We start from the raw sequence: 17,941 nt of genomic DNA on the forward strand, positions 1-17,941 counted from the left end.
GGAACCACACGAGTTATTTGATGGTAAACTGTCAAATTTTGATCGGTGGATTAGAAATGCAGAGGACATTGTTGAACATAATGGTGATTCAGGAGACAGAGCGTTTATATCGGCTGCTAAAAACCTCATTGATTTCAACCAGCCTAACAATTAAGCTAGGGTTGTCTATGACTCAGATGACATTGGAAACTGTACATCTTGGGAGGAATTTAAAACATTGTTTACATCAGGTTGTGAGGAATCATTCTCAGATAGTTTACTACACGTCCTTTTACGTGCTCTTAACACAACATACTTGGATGATACGTCAGTCCCTGATCACTGGAGTACCTTACATGGAAGAATGAGATTAGTTAGGCAGGCTTATGAATCCTTACCCTGGATATCGGCCATGATGAATCCTGAAACTCATGTGCAAACATTCATGCGTTTATTACACATAACCTTCATTCTCAATGACCTGACCTCCAGACGTAAGACGACGGTTACTTAATGAGAACATCGACACATCATTGTGGGTCAGTAACGAAACTGTTGAATTACATTCAAAAGAAATGTGGTTATTCCAACACCAAGACACTGGGGAGAGTGTCGGCTTCCCAAAGTGTGACGTAACATTCTAGTGGTCAACACAATCATTCTTCTCATGGTCAAATACAGCGATTCAGTGATGACAAACACTCACATAAAGTGACGTGCTTCCGGTGTGGCCAACCAGGACATAAAGCGAATGTGTGTCCTTACACATGGGACTCATTCTCACGTGAGCCTCGACCAGAACAACAAACGCAGTCAACGACCCATGTCATCACAGCCTCGGTCGTCACAATTCTGCCGACCTAGTCATGATTTAATCCAGTCAGACATCAGGCTGACCTTCACCCGCTCGCGCCCAACACCACCAAGCAGGTGTTCATATCATAGGAACGCTAGACACACTTCAGCGGAATGTCGAGCATTAGCTAGACAGACGTCATCTAACACAGGTTCATCATGTCATTATCAACAATGACAATCTCTCGCTCATGACAAGACACCATCACATAAGGAACTCTTAAGACATCTTCGTTCTTCGCCATTTTCTCACATTACAAGTTTCGATTTAGTGGGTTCTTTCCAGGATAAGCCAATCACAATCTTTCTAGACAGCGGCGCGGAAGAAGATGTCATTCATTATGATTTTATTCAACCATTAATGGGGCACACTCAACTTGGTCAATGCTCGGACTTTTACCCATCCCTTCAAAGTATCTCAAGTGAAAATCTCGACGTAAGGGGCACTATTAAAATGAACATTCACATAGGCGACCCGGTCATGACCGTCACCCCTTACATTGTTTGTGGTGTAACTTTTCCTGCTAACTTGTTACTAGGACGCCACTCTATGTGTGGCACAACATAAGATCTGTCCTATTTATCATGTGGTTTGTGTTGATAATACGTTCCTGCCATTGTCAGAGAAGAGTTCTCACTCAGTCAGAGTCATTAATACATCTGCTCCCACGTCCTGCTTCACGGTAGACAATACGCATCCTTCTTACTTTTCTACTCATCATTGCCCTGGTAAAATGAGAACCAACATGACTCTGCATAGTAACACATTAACGAAGGTTCCTCTCTCACTTTCTCGAACATGGATGAATGATCATGGACTGAGACATAGTCAGGGTGATCTCGCACTAAGAGTAGTTGCTGAACCTTCCTCACTAACTGTCACACGACTATCCATGATGGACGCCTCTATTCATGAGACCCCAGATGGAGAGGTCACCATATACATTGCCAATACGGGACCCCACTCCTGTCCGTCTCCGTAGAGGGACCAAGCTTGTGGAATTCTCCGTTTTGAAGTCCGGAATTCAAGACGAGGAGTTGCATGAGTTTAACATCCATCTAGTCTCACATTCCATTAACCCACCACCGCCTACTCCTCCTACCCCTGACTCAGCAGTGCACGGCTTGAGTCAGCTCCCCACCATCACCCCTGACATGATATCCAAGGTAGGATTAACCAAACATGTTGACCAGTTAACACACTTACTTAACCAGTATAGGTCTACTATTGCCTTATCAGGAGAACCACTCGGTAGAACTCATTTGGATGTTCACATTATTAACTTAGAGAAAAACACACGTCCCATTGACGTCCCAGCCTACCGATTGCCACACGCGCACAGAGACATAGCAAACAAACTTGTTCAGGACATGTTGAAAGATAAGGTTATAGAGGAATCACGATCACCATGGAATTTACCACTTCTGATCGTTCCTAAAAAGGACGGAACTTTTAGACCAGTCATAGATTTTAGAAAACTCAACAACAAGGTCACTTTGAAAGATGGTTTCCCATTACCAGTGGTATCAGAGCTTCTTCATAGCCTCGGTAACAATAAGGTATTTTCAACTTTGGATTTATTGAGCGGATTTTGGCAGATTCCCTTGTCAGAGGAAAGCCGCCCCCTGACTGTGTTCAGTACGCCAGATGGTCATTGGCAGTTCATATGCATCATGGCCTTCGGTCTTCATTCCTCACCGGTGATCACCTTCTCAAGGTTAATGACTAACATTTGTCGTCACATGTTGGGCCAAGATGTATTGGTTTATCTTGATGATATAATTGTTATGTCTCCAGATATTGCTTCTCATTTCAAAAGTTTTGAGAGAGTGTTTCTACGACTTAATGATGCGAACCTAAAAGTCAAGTTATCCAGATGTTCCTTTCTACAGACAAGAATTAATTACTTAGGTCACACCGTTGATGAAAACTGTATTCAACCTAATGCAGATAAAGTAAACACAATTGTAGAATGGCCAGTTCCTTCCACAACAGACAAGGTCAAATCCTTCCTTGGGTTAGAAGAATATTATCGATGATTTATCGCTAATTTCGCGAAGATCGCAAACCCCCTCACTTCACTTCTGAAACGGGGAGTTACATTCCAGTGGTCTACAGCACAAGACAATGCGTTTAACTTACTCAAGCAACACTTGATCGAGGCGCCTATCCTTTGATTTCCCAACTTTGAGAAACCCTTCATTTTGCACACAACAGATGCTTGTAAACAGGGTCTTGGAGCTGTACTTATGTAGGAGTCAAATAAGGGTAAACTTTTTCCCATAGCTTATGCGAGCCGTATATGTTCGAAGACTGAATCGAAATACTCAATAACTGAGTTAGAAGGCCTTGCAGTTGTTTGGGCACTCAAACATTTTAAGGAATACATATATGGTTACCCTATTACAGTTTATACAGATCACAGAGCACTGTGAGGTATTTTTCAGCGACAGGATCTTACAGGAAGGTTCCAGAAGTGGTTTTTAACTACACAAACATTTGACCCAGATTTTCGTTTTGTTTCTGGCTCATCCAATGTAGTTGCAGACGCGCTTTCCCGCAGAGTGGGTGCGGCCGTTGTAGGTAATAGCCCCGTAGATTTTGATGTAGAAAGGTTGAGACGGCATCAACAGGATGACCCAGTCTGGGGTCCTGTCATAGAATTCTAGAGGGTGAAAGATCTTCATTGGATGCTAAAACAGTTGTTCCAGTCAGAGAATTGTATTTAGCACAGTGAGGGAGTCTTGTGCAGGGACGCGAAATTAGGAGTGCTCGCCCGTGTTGTTAAACAAACAATAATTCCAACAGCATTAGTACAGAATTTCTTGAAGTTATCACATGATTCACCGCAGACCGCACACCCAGGTGCAGACAAATGCTATAAGCAAACTCGTTTGAGGTATTTTTGGCCAAGATGCAGAAAAACATTACAGATCATATTTTGAGGTGCCAAACCTGTAACACACACAAGGGAAGTCCCACTACCCCGCAAACTGTGTTGAAATATCCTTTACCTTCATACCCATGGGAAAGAGTTCATATGGACATATTAGGAGGTTTCCCTAGGCCCATGGCAGGCTACAGATACATCTTAGTAATTACTGATGCCTTCACGAGATATTGTGAATTAGTCCCAATTCAAAATAAAGCCGCAGCCACGGTCGCTAAGGCGTTCAAAAAGTATATCTTAGACAGACATAATGCGCCGAAGATTTTAGTCACAGATAATGGAAGGGAACTTAATAACTCATTATTAGAAGAACTCTGTAAATTGTATAACATAAGTAAATGTAATATAATGGCTCATCACTTAGCCTCGAATGGCCTGGCAGAAAGGTTGAACCGTAAGATCCTCCAGTGTCTTCCCACCAACATTAATTTTGATCATGATGAATAGGATGAATACCTGTCTGATGTCCAATGTTCATTAAACTCTGCATATCATAAGTCAATTGGAGACACACCCTTCCACGCCTTACACGGTTTTGATAAAGTGTTGCCGTATGACATAATAGCGTCCCCTCCTTCATGTCCAGCGGTCCAGAAATCAGTTGTAGCGGAAAAATATCGCACGACTCAATTGATTCATCAAAGGATCAAGGAAAATCTAGTTGAAGCCACTACAACCTTCACGGATCAGGCTAATAAATCGACCAAACCATTAACGGTGGCTCCCGGACTCTTGGTAATGGCGCAGGAATTTAACTCTACAAGTGAGGATCGTAAACTTGACCCAAAATGTTCTGGACCCTATAGAGTCTTAGCTCATTTAAAGGGACATAAGTTTAGGGTTCGACATCTAAATACAAGTGACATTCGTGAAGAACATGAGGACCACTTGAAAGTTGTACATTATTGTGAACATGATCATCATCATCATCCCGATCCCACACCAGACAACACTCCTCAACCTCCAAACAACGTAAGCCAACCACCTTCTACCACTGTTCAGTCTGTCCCCACACCATCATCCTCACATCACCATCACCCTCACATCACCATCACCCTCACATCAACACCACCCTCACATCACCACCACCCTCACATCACCACCACCCTCACATCACCACCACCCTCACATCACCACCACCCTCACATCACCACCACCCTCACATCACCACCATCCTCACATCACCACCACCCTCACATCACCACCACCCTCACATCACCACCACCCTCACATCACCACCACCCTCACATCACCACCACCCTCACATCACCACCATCCTCACATCAACACCACCCTCACATCACTACCACCCTCACATCACCACCACCCTCACATCACCACTACCCTCACATCACCACTACCCTCATACACACATCAATATTCATTAAGACCTCACCTTTAAGAAGTTGCTAAGTTTATCATTTTCCAGGTTCTTCCTTCTCATGTCCTTCTGGTGTCTTCCTGTACATGACACCATGGCAGTACCAGGCGCCCTTCTCACGACTCCCCGCGGGGTCCACATCGTGAGGGACACAGTTAAGTTGGGCCTGGAGGGTCTACCCTACACTTACGATCATTTACTGAGACTACTGGAGGCCGTACCTCGCTTACGGTCTACCCTACTCAAGTTTTACACCAGTGCGTCCATCAGAAACTCTAGTGTTGCTCCTTCTCCAACTTAGTTAAACCAGTGGACCTAGAAACTGAATAGTACCTGTGTGATTCTGTATGACATAATACAAGACACTGAATCTTCAGTAAATACTAACGCCAGGATCAACACGAAAAAGTAAAGAGAAGCAAAAGAACTTTGCTTAATTTTGTAGGTTCCCTCCAATCATACTAGTTTGGTGATGATGATGAGGAATGATGATAGAAAAGTCCCTTCCAAGGAAGAGCGGGAAAAGAGAGGGGGGGAAGAGCAAGATTTGTTAGAGGAAGTGAATTTTAGAGGGAGGAAAAGAGCCAGGGCTTAACCCAGCTTCCACAGGAATAATAGGATAAGTAGGGCAGAGACGATGAGTGGAGGGCGAGTTTGTTTCTTCTATTTGTTTTTTTATTGATATTCTTTCGTAGATTTATTTTTCATTTTATTTTATTCATTTATCTATTTATCTATTTATTTTTCTTTTAATAAGGATATAGGAGGAGATGGATCGTATCTCTGGCAGATGGACACTGATTTTACCAAGGCGTTCCAAGCACGGACTTAGCAGCAAGATCTATAGTGATTTTTAGTTTTTAATATATGGTCACTGGATGTTGTCCAGGTTGTATATTAAACATGTTACCTGGGTGGTCTATTGCCAGGAGATTGTTGAAGTAATCAATCCAGTGAGTATGATGTATTTGAAATCGCTCTACTTGTCTTTCAAACAATTTCCTCCAGTAGATGTTTAGAGGAGGGATTCGTACTCTCTCGTGAAGTTCTGTGTTTCTGATGAACTCGTGCCATTTGATGTTAAAAGCCCAACGTAGAGCATTGTTCTGAATTACGTATTTGGAGTGCATGGATGTTGGATTTGGCTCCGAGTTCGAGAGCTGAAGGGGCATAAATGATAAGTGGTCGTATTAATGCTTTGTAGAGGTGCAATTTGGTTTTGAATTGCACCTCTCTAAATCTATACAATTTCTCGAGCTCTGCTCTCGCAATAACCGCTATACACTGAATATATCGGTTCATTCTCAGGTATACATCATAACTTAGGCCCAGGACAGTGTTGGTGTTTGAGATGGGAATGGCTAAATGACGGTGTATACGGGAGTGTAGGTAGACATTACTTATGTTGTATCTCTGACGTACGTTAAAGTAAGATATGTTGAATTTGGCAGGATTTGATTTAATACTCCATTTAAACTCCCAAAGCCAAACGTTGTCAATTTCCTGTTGGGTTCTGCTGATTAAGTGTGTGAGGGTTACGGCTCTGATCAGTTGAGTAATATCATCTGCATATTGGAGAGTGATGGAGTCCAGGTGTATAGGACTGGAAAGATCATTTGAGTAGAGTGTGTAAAGAGTAGGGGCCAGCACGGAGCCTTGAGATACACCGGCATTGAGGAAGAAGTAGTTTGAGTAAGTGTTTCTGTATTTGATTCGGGTTTTTCTGTTGCTATGATAGTTAGAAAGAAGTTTAATGGCGGGTCGTGGGAGTTGAAATTGGGTGCTTAGTTTGTACCTCAATCCATCGTGCCAAACGGTGTCAAAGGCTTTTTCAACATCATTTGTGATGAAGGCGGTCATTTTGTGTGTCCGCGTGTTGTTTTTAATGTAGTTAGTGATTATGTTGACTTCATCTTGTATGATGTTGACGAAAGCCAAACTGTTTGTGTGAGAGTAGGTTGTTGTATGTTAGGTGTTGTCTAAGTCTGTTGTTTAAGATTCTTTCAAATGTCTTCCCAATGGACTCAAGTAGGCTGATGGGTCTGTAGTTCACTGGGTCCCTATTGGATTTGTTGGGTTTAGGTATCATTGTGGTTGTTGCTGTTTTGAAGGCCGCGGTAAAATAGCCAGAGGCTAGTGCCGCGTTGAAGAGGAAGGTGATGGCTTTAATAGTGTTGTCAGGGAGATGTGTAAGTAGCTGGTAACCAATGCCTGAGTTACCTGGGGATACTTTGTGCGATTTGAAGAGGAGGAATTTGACCTCGCTCGTTCTTATGGGAGTTGTGAGAAGGTGGTCATGTGAAGCGATTGGTCGTACGCCAGAGGGTGGGGACGGTGGGGGGTAGGGGGTGGGGTGGGGGGGTTGAGGGTGAAAGATACCTTCCCAGTGTTTTTGAAAAATGTTCGCGATGTCTTGTGGGTTATGGTGTAGAGTGTTGTCGTCATTTAGCCGATTGAAGTCTGTTTTTGGTATTCCTTTGAGTTTCCGGGTTCTGCTCCAAAACTCTTGAGGAGATTTAATTCGGTGTTGATCTGTTGTGGTGATGAGAGATTTCCAGTGTCTATTGTGGTCTTCTAGAAGGCTGTTGAGTGTGTGGTTTTGTAGGGATGTGAGGGTCCCACCGTACTAGGCCCAAACGATGTCTGTTATGCTCAAAGCGTCGACGGTAGCACGAGAGGAGTCTGGTTGTTTTGGGAGAAAGGAAGAAGGAGTATCTTGAAGTAAATGAAGATGTTGGGATAGAGGCGTCAGCTGCCTGTGTGATTGTTCCATGTATATGTTCTATTTCTGTGTCTATTAGTGTTATTGGGTGATTTTCATAGTTTGTCGTGTAAGTGCAGTTGGAGAGTGTCTTTGAAGTTGTCCTAGTCTACTTTTTTGTAGTGGTAGTGTGAGGGTGATGGGACGAGGTTAGGGTTAGACGAGAGTTGAAGAAAGATAGAGATTTGTTCGGAACCACACAGTGGTCCTGGAGACAAGAAATTATGAAGATTATTACTGGCTCTGTTGGAGAGACAAGGTCAGGTCTGCCTTTTCCTCCTGGGCCAGTGAAGACAGTGTGGAAGTAAGGTCCTAGGAAGTTAAGACGTTTGTAAGAGTATAAAGCGAATAAGTTATCACCATGAGAATTGTTTCTGCTGTGGTGGAAGGTTCTGTGTTGGGCGTTGAGGTTAGCTAGAAGGTAGACTGGGATATGTGTGTGATTGAATACTGTGTAGAGATCATGGAGTGGAATGGTAGTGTTGGGTCGAGAGTATGTAGTGCAGAAGATAATGAAGCCATGTATTGTGTTTATCTTAACTGCTAGAAAGTGTTCGTATTGCCATGAGATGGCGAGGTATTCGTGTTCGATGGTGTTGCGTATGAGAATGGCGACTCCCTCGTGTCTACTGTCTGGAGACTGTCGTGATGTATACCCGTAATGTCTAATTTTGTATCCGTTGGTGATACATGTGATGTTAAGTATCACAACATCGGGTCCCTTCTCTTCGAGGAGAGTGGCAATCAGATGACGGCCATTGTGATAGCTGCGCACGTTAAACTGTTAGAATTTTAGCATTTTACGACTTATGGAAGTTTATTGGCCTTCTGTGTCTGTTGTCGATGAAGGCAATATTGACATATTGGCATATTGACATATTGGCATATTGACGCGCCCTTTGAGAATTTCACTTGTATCATATTTCTAGTCTTGGGTCGGGATATATCTGGTGAGGGGTCAGGAGAGGGGAGAGGGGAGGGGAGAGGGTCATTGTCGACGAGTTGAAGGTCAAGGTTGACCGTTGGTGGGTTGTCTGGTGTGTCGGCAGGGTCAGGTGCTGGGGCTCCTCTGGGAGGGTTAGGTAGGGGACGGATGGAGGGGGAGGGGGGAGGGGGGGATTGGTGAGTGGAGGTTCTGGGGGAACTGTCGTGGTGGTGGAAGTTGGGACGGTGGGGGTGGGAGAGGAATCGGTATTTGGAGAGACAGTAGGATTGTTGGTGTTGGGTTGGGGGGGTTGTGGATGGAGTTGTGTTAGGGGGTGCGGAGGGGGTATTGGAAGTTGGGAGGGTGACAGGTTGAGTAGTTGGGGGAGAGTTGGAAGTGTTACTGGGGGTCTCCTGGGATACGTTTTCGTTAGGGGTCAGTGTGGCGGACGAGACAGGGGTCGTAGAGGGATGATTGTTGGCGGGGGAGCTGAGGAGTTCAGGTGGAGTTCGTACATTGGGTAGGTTGTTATGAGCAAGAAGCAAATCGAAAATTCTGATGAATTCCGACTTATTTTCCCTGCTCATGAACAACGCTTTTAGGTAGCACGCATGCATCCTACCTTGTAGGGTGAGGAGGTCTGAAGAATTAGTAGTTGGGATAGGAGAAGCTTGGGTGGCAGGGGGAGGAGCAGCAGCAGCAACTGTTGCGTAGAGGTCAGGGTTTGTGGAAGGAGGTGAGTTGGTTTTTTGTGCCTGACGCACTGCGCGGAGCTGCTCCTTCTTACGTGGGCACAGCCCAGATACAGCAACGTGTTCACCTTTACAGTTGACACACTTCGCTGCCTGAGCCTTGCACTCACGAAAACCATAACCAGTTTATGCGCATTGACTACAGGTTTGGTGGGGCTCCTTACGGCTCTTAGTCTCACGTCCGTATTTCAGACATTTGAAACATTGTTGTACGTCGAGATGTTCATCTTTCTTCAGGGATTTTGCAGGCACAGAGATCATGGGGAACAGGACTCCCCGGGAGATCAGGCGATCGGCCTCGGTCGGGTTTGAACATTGTATCTTTATTGATCTGGAGTTATTCGGTTTATAGACGTTGATGACATTAACGTCATTGTTTTCGCCATTGATGGCTTCAACAATCTCCGAAGGGCTGAGGGACAAGATAGATGCATCAACATTGTAGGCAATAATAGTACATCTAGCTTGAAGGGGCAGCGGTCCTGAACGATTTGGTAGGTATTTTGGCTAGTTCATCAAGGAGAGGCTTAGATAGGATTCAATCTAAATCACTATCTTTACCCTAGCAAATCTTAATTTGGTAATTGTTTGAAGGGAATTGAATGACCCTAGTAGGACGGATCTCAGTGGTCTTAAAGACGATGGACAGGAGTTCGAACGTGGAAGGAGGGGGACAATCAGTTTTGAGGGATTTTAGACGTATGTCGGGCGGCATGTTGGTGGCATCAGTGTCCTAGTGCGAGAAAACGTGAGTGAGGGAGGCTCGACGGTCCAAGGTAGGGGAGAGGTAAGAGATAGTGTGAGGGTCTCCACCCCGTCAGGTGAGAACAGGTCCACTCCAGCCTCCACTCCTCAGGAAAATGAGTTTTCCAGAATGGGGTGGGGAAGCTGGGGTAGAGATTGCTCAAGCCAAACGGTCGAGAGATGGATGATGGATGATGAAAAATAGAAAATAAAAAGACATGTGAAGATGGAGTGGAGGCAACGCGGGGGTGTGGGGAGCAGCGAGGGTGGTGAGGGAACAGCCTGCCGGCGTCGTCACCGTAACGGTCTCCGCGGGAAGGACCAACGCGGGAGGCAACGTTACAATCCACTCTTTCTTCGGTCTTCTCTCTTCTGTCTTCTGTCTTCTCTCTTCTTTCTTCTTTCTTCGTGGGATCTGGTGGTTAATCCTCCATCAACCACGTGGCCGAAACAGGAGCAGCAAGAACCTTCTCGAATGGCAAGAAAAGAAGGGAATCCGATGATAGAAAGGTCCCTTCCAAGGAAGAGCGGAAAAAGATGTGGGGGGAAAGAGCAAGAATTTTTTTCTTTTCTTTTTAATATAGGAGGAATGGATCGTATCTCTGGCTGATGGACACTGATTTTACCAAGGCGTTCCCTCACGGACTTAGCAGCAAGATCTATAGTGTTTTTAGTTTTTAATATATTGGCACTGGATGTTGTCAGGTTGATATTAACATGTTACCTGGGTGGATCTATTGCCAGGAGATTGTTGAAGTAATCAATCCAGTGAGTATGATGTATTTGAAATCGCTCTACTTGTCTTTCAAACAATTTCCTCCAGTAGATGTTTAGAGGAGGGATTCGTACTCTCTCGTGAAGTTCTGTGTTTCTGATGAACTCGTGCCATTTGATGTTAAAAGCCCAACGTAGAGCATTGTTCTGAATTACGTATTTGGAGTGCATGGATGTTGGATTTGGCTCCGAGTTCGAGAGCTGAAGGGGCATAAATGATAAGTGGTCGTATTAATGCTTTGTAGAGGTGCAATTTGGTTTTGAATTGCACCTCTCTAAATCTATACAATTTCTCGAGCTCTGCTCTCGCAATAACCGCTATACACTGAACATATCGGTTCATTCTCAGGTATACATCATAACTTAGGCCCAGGACAGTGTTGGTGTTTGAGATGGGAATGGCTAAATGACGGTGTATACGGGAGTGTAGGTAGACATTACTTATGTTGTATCTCTGACGTACGTTAAAGTAAGATATGTTGAATTTGGCAGGATTTGATTTAATACTCCATTTAAACTCCCAAAGCCAAACGTTGTCAATTTCCTGTTGGGTTCTGCTGATTAAGTGTGTGAGGGTTACGGCTGTGATCAGTTGAGTAATATCATCTGCATATTGGAGAGTGATGGAGTCCAGGTGTATAGGACTGGAAAGATCATTTGAGTAGAGTGTGTAAAGAGTAGGGGCCAGCACGGAGCCTTGAGATACACCGGCATTGAGGAAGAAGTAGTTTGAGTAAGTGCTTCTGTATTTGATTCGGGTTTTTCTGTTGCTATGATAGTTAGAAAGAAGTTTAATGGCGGGTCGTGGGAGTTGAAATTGGGTGCTTAGTTTGTACCTCAATCCATCGTGCCACACGGTGTCAAAGGCTTTTTCAACATCATTTGTGATGAGTGCAGTCATTTTATGTGTCCGCGTGTTGTTTTTTATGTAGTTTGTGATTATGTTGACTTCATCTTGTATGATGTTGACGAAAGCCAAACTGTTTGTGTGAGAGTAGGTTGTTGTATGTTAGGTGTTGTCTAAGTCTGTTGTTTAAGATTCTTTCAAATGTCTTCCCAATGGACTCAAGTAGGCTGATGGGTCTGTAGTTCACTGGGTCCCTATTGGATTTGTTGGGTTTAGGTATCATTGTGGTTGTTGCTGTTTTGAAGGCCGCGGTAAAATAGCCAGAGGCTAGTGCCGCGTTGAAGAGGAAGGTGATGGCTTTAATAGTGTTGTCAGGGAGATGTGTAAGTAGCTGGTAACCAATGCCTGAGTTACCTGGGGATACTTTGTGCGATTTGAAGAGGAGGAATTTGACCTCGCTCGTTCTTATGGGAGTTGTGAGAAGGTGGTCATGTGAAGCGATTGGTCGTACGCCAGAGGGTGGGGACGGTGGGGGGTAGGGGGTGGGGGGGGTTGAGGGTGAAAGATACCTTCCCAGTGTTTTTGAAAAATGTTCGCGATGTCTTGTGGGTTATGGTGTAGAGTGTTGTCGTCATTTAGCCGATTGAAGTCTGTTTTTGGTATTCCTTTGAGTTTCCGGGTTCTGCTCCAAAACTCTTGAGGAGATTTAATTCGGTGTTGATCTGTTGTGGTGATGAGAGATTTCCAGTGTCTATTGTGGTCTTCTAGAAGGCTGTTGAGTGTGTGGTTTTGTAGGGATGTGAGGTCCCACCGTACTAGGCCCAAACGATGTCTGTTATGCTCAAAGCGTCGACGGTAGCACGAGAGGAGTCTGGTTGTTTTGGGAGAAAGGAAGAAGGAGTATCTTGAGGTAAATGAAGATGTTGGGATAGAGGCGTCAGCTGCCTGTGTGATTGTTCCATGTATATGTTCTATTTCTGTGTCTATTAGTGTTATTGGGTGATTTTCATAGTTTGTCGTGTAAGTGCAGTTGGAGAGTGTCTTTGAAGTTGTCCTAGTCTACTTTTTTGTAGTGGTAGTGTGAGGGTGATGGGACGAGGTTAGGGTTAGACGAGAGTTGAAGAAAGATAGAGATTTGTTCGGAACCACACAATGGTCCTGGAGACAAGAAATTATGAAGATTATTACTGGCTCTGTTGGAGAGGACAAGGTCAGGTCTGCCTTTTCCTCCTGGGCCAGTGAAGACGGTGTGGAGGTAAGGACCTAGGAAGTTAAGACGTTTGTAAGAGTATAAAGCGAATAAGTTATCACCATGAGAATTGTTTCTGCTGTGGTGGAAGGTTCTGTGTTGGGCGTTGAGGTTAGCTAGAAGGTAGACTGGGATATGTGTGTGATTGAATACTGTGTAGAGATCATGGAGTGGAATGGTAGTGTTGGGTCGAGAGTATGTAGTGCAGAAGATAATGAAGCCATGTATTGTGTTTATCTTAACTGCTAGAAAGTGTTCGTATTGCCATGAGATGGCGAGGTATTCGTGTTCGATGGTGTTGCGTATGAGAATGGCGACTCCCTCGTGTCTACTGTCTGGAGACTGTCGTGATGTATACCCGTAATGTCTAATTTTGTATCCGTTGGTGATACATGTGATGTTAAGTATCACAACATCGGGTCCCTTCTCTTCGAGGAGAGTGGCAATCAGATGACGGCCATTGTGATAGCTGCGCACGTTAAACTGTTAGAATTTTAGCATTTTACGACTTATGGAAGTTTATTGGCCTTCTGTGTCTGTTGTCGATGAAGGCAATATTGACATATTGGCATATTGACATATTGGCATATTGACGCGCCCTTTGAGAATTTCACTTGTATCATATTTCTAGTCTTGGGTCGGGATATATCTGGTGAGGGGTCAGGAGAGGGGAGAGGGGAGGGGAGAGGGTCATTGTCGACGAGTTGAAGGTCAAGGTTGACCGTTGGTGGGTTGTCTGGTGTGTCGGCAGGGTCAGGTGCTGGGGCTCCTCTGGGAGGGTTAGGTAGGGGACGGATGGAGGGGGAGGGGGGAGGGGGGGATTGGTGAGTGGAGGTTCTGGGGGAACTGTCGTGGTGGTGGAAGTTGGGACGGTGGGGGTGGGAGAGGAATCGGTATTTGGAGAGACAGTAGGATTGTTGGTGTTGGGTTGGGGGGGTTGTGGATGGAGTTGTGTTAGGGGGTGCGGAGGGGGTATTGGAAGTTGGGAGGGTGACAGGTTGAGTAGTTGGGGGAGAGTTGGAAGTGTTACTGGGGGTCTCCTGGGATACGTTTTCGTTAGGGGTCAGTGTGGCGGACGAGACAGGGGTCGTAGAGGGATGATTGTTGGCGGGGGAGCTGAGGAGTTCAGGTGGAGTTCGTACATTGGGTAGGTTGTTATGAGCAAGAAGCAAATCGAAAATTCTGATGAATTCCGACTTATTTTCCCTGCTCATGAACAACGCTTTTAGGTAGCACGCATGCATCCTACCTTGTAGGGTGAGGAGGTCTGAAGAATTAGTAGTTGGGATAGGAGAAGCTTGGGTGGCAGGGGGAGGAGCAGCAGCAGCAACTGTTGCGTAGAGGTCAGGGTTTGTGGAAGGAGGTGAGTTGGTTTTTTGTGCCTGACGCACTGCGCGGAGCTGCTCCTTCTTACGTGGGCACAGCCCAGATACAGCAACGTGTTCACCTTTACAGTTGACACACTTCGCTGCCTGAGCCTTGCACTCACGAAAACCATAACCAGTTTATGCGCATTGACTACAGGTTTGGTGGGGCTCCTTACGGCTCTTAGTCTCACGTCCGTATTTCAGACATTTGAAACATTGTTGTACGTCGAGATGTTCATCTTTCTTCAGGGATTTTGCAGGCACAGAGATCATGGGGAACAGGACTCCCCGGGAGATCAGGCGATCGGCCTCGGTCGGGTTTGAACATTGTATCTTTATTGATCTGGAGTTATTCGGTTTATAGACGTTGATGACATTAACGTCATTGTTTTCGCCATTGATGGCTTCAACAATCTCCGAAGGGCTGAGGGACAAGATAGATGCATCAACATTGTAGGCAATAATAGTACATCTAGCTTGAAGGGGCAGCGGTCCTGAACGATTTGGTAGGTATTTTGGCTAGTTCATCAAGGAGAGGCTTAGATAGGATTCAATCTAAATCACTATCTTTACCCTAGCAAATCTTAATTTGGTAATTGTTTGAAGGGAATTGAATGACCCTAGTAGGACGGATCTCAGTGGTCTTAAAGACGATGGACAGGAGTTCGAACGTGGAAGGAGGGGGACAATCAGTTTTGAGGGATTTTAGACGTATGTCGGGCGGCATGTTGGTGGCATCAGTGTCCTAGTGCGAGAAAACGTGAGTGAGGGAGGCTCGACGGTCCAAGGTAGGGGAGAGGTAAGAGATAGTGTGAGGGTCTCCACCCCGTCAGGTGAGAACAGGTCCACTCCAGCCTCCACTCCTCAGGAAAATGAGTTTTCCAGAATGGGGTGGGGAAGCTGGGGTAGAGATTGCTCAAGCCAAACGGTCGAGAGATGGATGATGGATGATGAAAAATAGAAAATAAAAAGACATGTGAAGATGGAGTGGAGGCAACGCGGGGGTGTGGGGAGCAGCGAGGGTGGTGAGGGAACAGCCTGCCGGCGTCGTCACCGTAACGGTCTCCCGCGGGAAGGACCAACGCGGGAGGCAACGTTACAATCCACCTCTTTCTTCGGTCTTCTCTCTTCTGTCTTCTGTCTTCTCTCTTCTTTCTTCTTTCTTCGTGGGATCTGGTGGTTAATCCTCCATCAACCACGTGGCCGAAACAGGAGCAGCAAGAACCTTCTCGAATGGCAAGAAAAGAAGGGAATCCGATGATAGAAAGGTCCCTTCCAAGGAAGAGCGGAAAAAGAGTGGGGGGAAAGAGCAAGAAATTGTTAGAGTAAGTGAATTTTAGAGGGAGGAAAAGAGCCAAGTCTTAACCCAGCTTGCACAGGAATAACAGGATGAGCAGGTCAAAGATGATGAGTGGAGGGCAAGTTTTTTTCTTTTCTTTTTAATATAGGAGGAAATGGATCGTATCTCTGGCTGATGGACACTGATTTGACCAAGGCGTTCCCCGCACGGACTTAGCAGCAAGATCTATAGTGATTTTTAGTTTTTAATATATGGTCACTGGATGTTGTCCAGGTTGTATATTAAACATGTTACCTGGGTGGTCTATTCCTAGGAGATTGTTGAAGTAATCAATCCAGTGAGTATGATGTATTTGAAATCGCTCTACTTGTCTTTCAAACAATTTCCTCCAATAGATGTTTAATGGAGGGATTCGTGATCTCTCGCGAAGTTCTGTGTTCCTGATGAACTCGTGCCATTTGATGTTAAAAAGCCAACGTAGAGCTTTGTTCTGAATGATTTGGAGTGCACGGATGTTGGATTGGGCTCCGAGTTCAAGAGCTGAAGAGGCATAAGTGATAAGTGGTCGTATTAATGCTTTATAGAGGTGCAATTTGGTTTTGAATTGCGCCTCTCTGAATCCATACATTTTTGCGAGTTCCGCTCTCGCAATAGCCGCTCTAGACTGAATATGTCGGCTCATTCGCAGGTGTACATCATAGTTTAGGCCCAGGACAGTGTTGGTATTTGAGATGGGAATGGGTAAATGTCGGTGTATACGGGAGTGTAGGTAGACATTAGTTATGTTGTATCTCTGACGTACATTAAAGTAGGATATGTTGTATTTTGCAGGATTTGTTTTAATCCTCCATTTTAACTCCCAGAGCGAAACGTGGTCAATTTCCTACTGGGTTCTATTGATTAAGTGTGTGAGGCTTCTAGCTCTGATTAGCTGTGTGACATCATCTGCGTATTGGAGAGTGATGGAGTCCAGGTGTATAGGATTGGGAAGATCATTTGAGTAGAGTGTGTAAAGAGTGAGGGCCAGCACGGAGCCTGGGGGTACACCGGCATTAAGGAAGAAGCAGTTTGAGTAAATATTTCTGTATTTGATTCGGGTTTTTCTGTTGCTAAGATAGTTAGAGAGAAGCCTAATTGTGGGTCGTGTGAGTTGGAATTGGGTGCTTAGTTTATACCTCAATCCATCGTGCCACACGGTGTCAAAGGCTTTTTCAACATCTTTTGTGATGAGTGCGGTCATTTTGTGTGTCCTCGTGTTGTTTCTTATGTAGTTCGTAATGATGTTGAGTTCATCTTGTGTGGAGCGATGTTGGTGAAAGCCAAACTGTTTGTGTGAGAGTAGGTTGTTTTTTGTAATGTGTTGTCTAAGTCTGTTGTTTATGATTCTTTCAAATGTCTTCCCAATGGACTCAAGTAGGCTGATGGGTCTGTAGTTCATGGGGTCTCTGTTGGATCTGTTGGGTTTAGGTATCATTGTGGTTGTTGCTGTTTTGAAGGCCGCGGGAAAATTGCCAGAGGCTAGTGCCGCGTTGAAGAGGAAGGTGATGGCTCTAATAGTGTTGTTAGGGAGATGTGTAAGTAGCTGGTAACCAATGCCTGAATTACCTGGGGCTACTTTGGGTGATCTGAGGAGGAGGAATTTGACTTCGTTCGATCTTATGGGAGTTGTGAGAAGGTGGTCGTGTGAAAGCGATTGGAGGTGTATGATCTGTTCTGGGTAGAAGTGACTGGGTCTGTTTTGTATGTGTTCTGTGACGATTTGAGTGTTTTCGCACGCCAGAGGGTGAGGGGGTGAGAGTGAAAGATACCTTCCCAGTGTTTTTGAAAAATGTTGGCAAATCTTGTGGGTTATGGTGTAGAGTGTTGTCGTCATTAAGCCCATTAAAGTCTGTTTTCGGTATTCCTTTGAGTTTTCGTATTCTGTTCCAAAACTCTTGAGGAGATTTGATTCGGTGTTGTTCTGTTGTGGTGATAAGAGATTTCCAGTGTCTATTGTGGTTTCTAGAAGGCTGTTGAGTGTGTGGTTTCGTAGGGATGTGAGGTCCCACTGTACTAG

Source organism: Panulirus ornatus, chromosome 70, assembly GCF_036320965.1.
Source record: "Panulirus ornatus isolate Po-2019 chromosome 70, ASM3632096v1, whole genome shotgun sequence".
Classification (NCBI taxonomy): domain Eukaryota; kingdom Metazoa; phylum Arthropoda; class Malacostraca; order Decapoda; family Palinuridae; genus Panulirus; species Panulirus ornatus.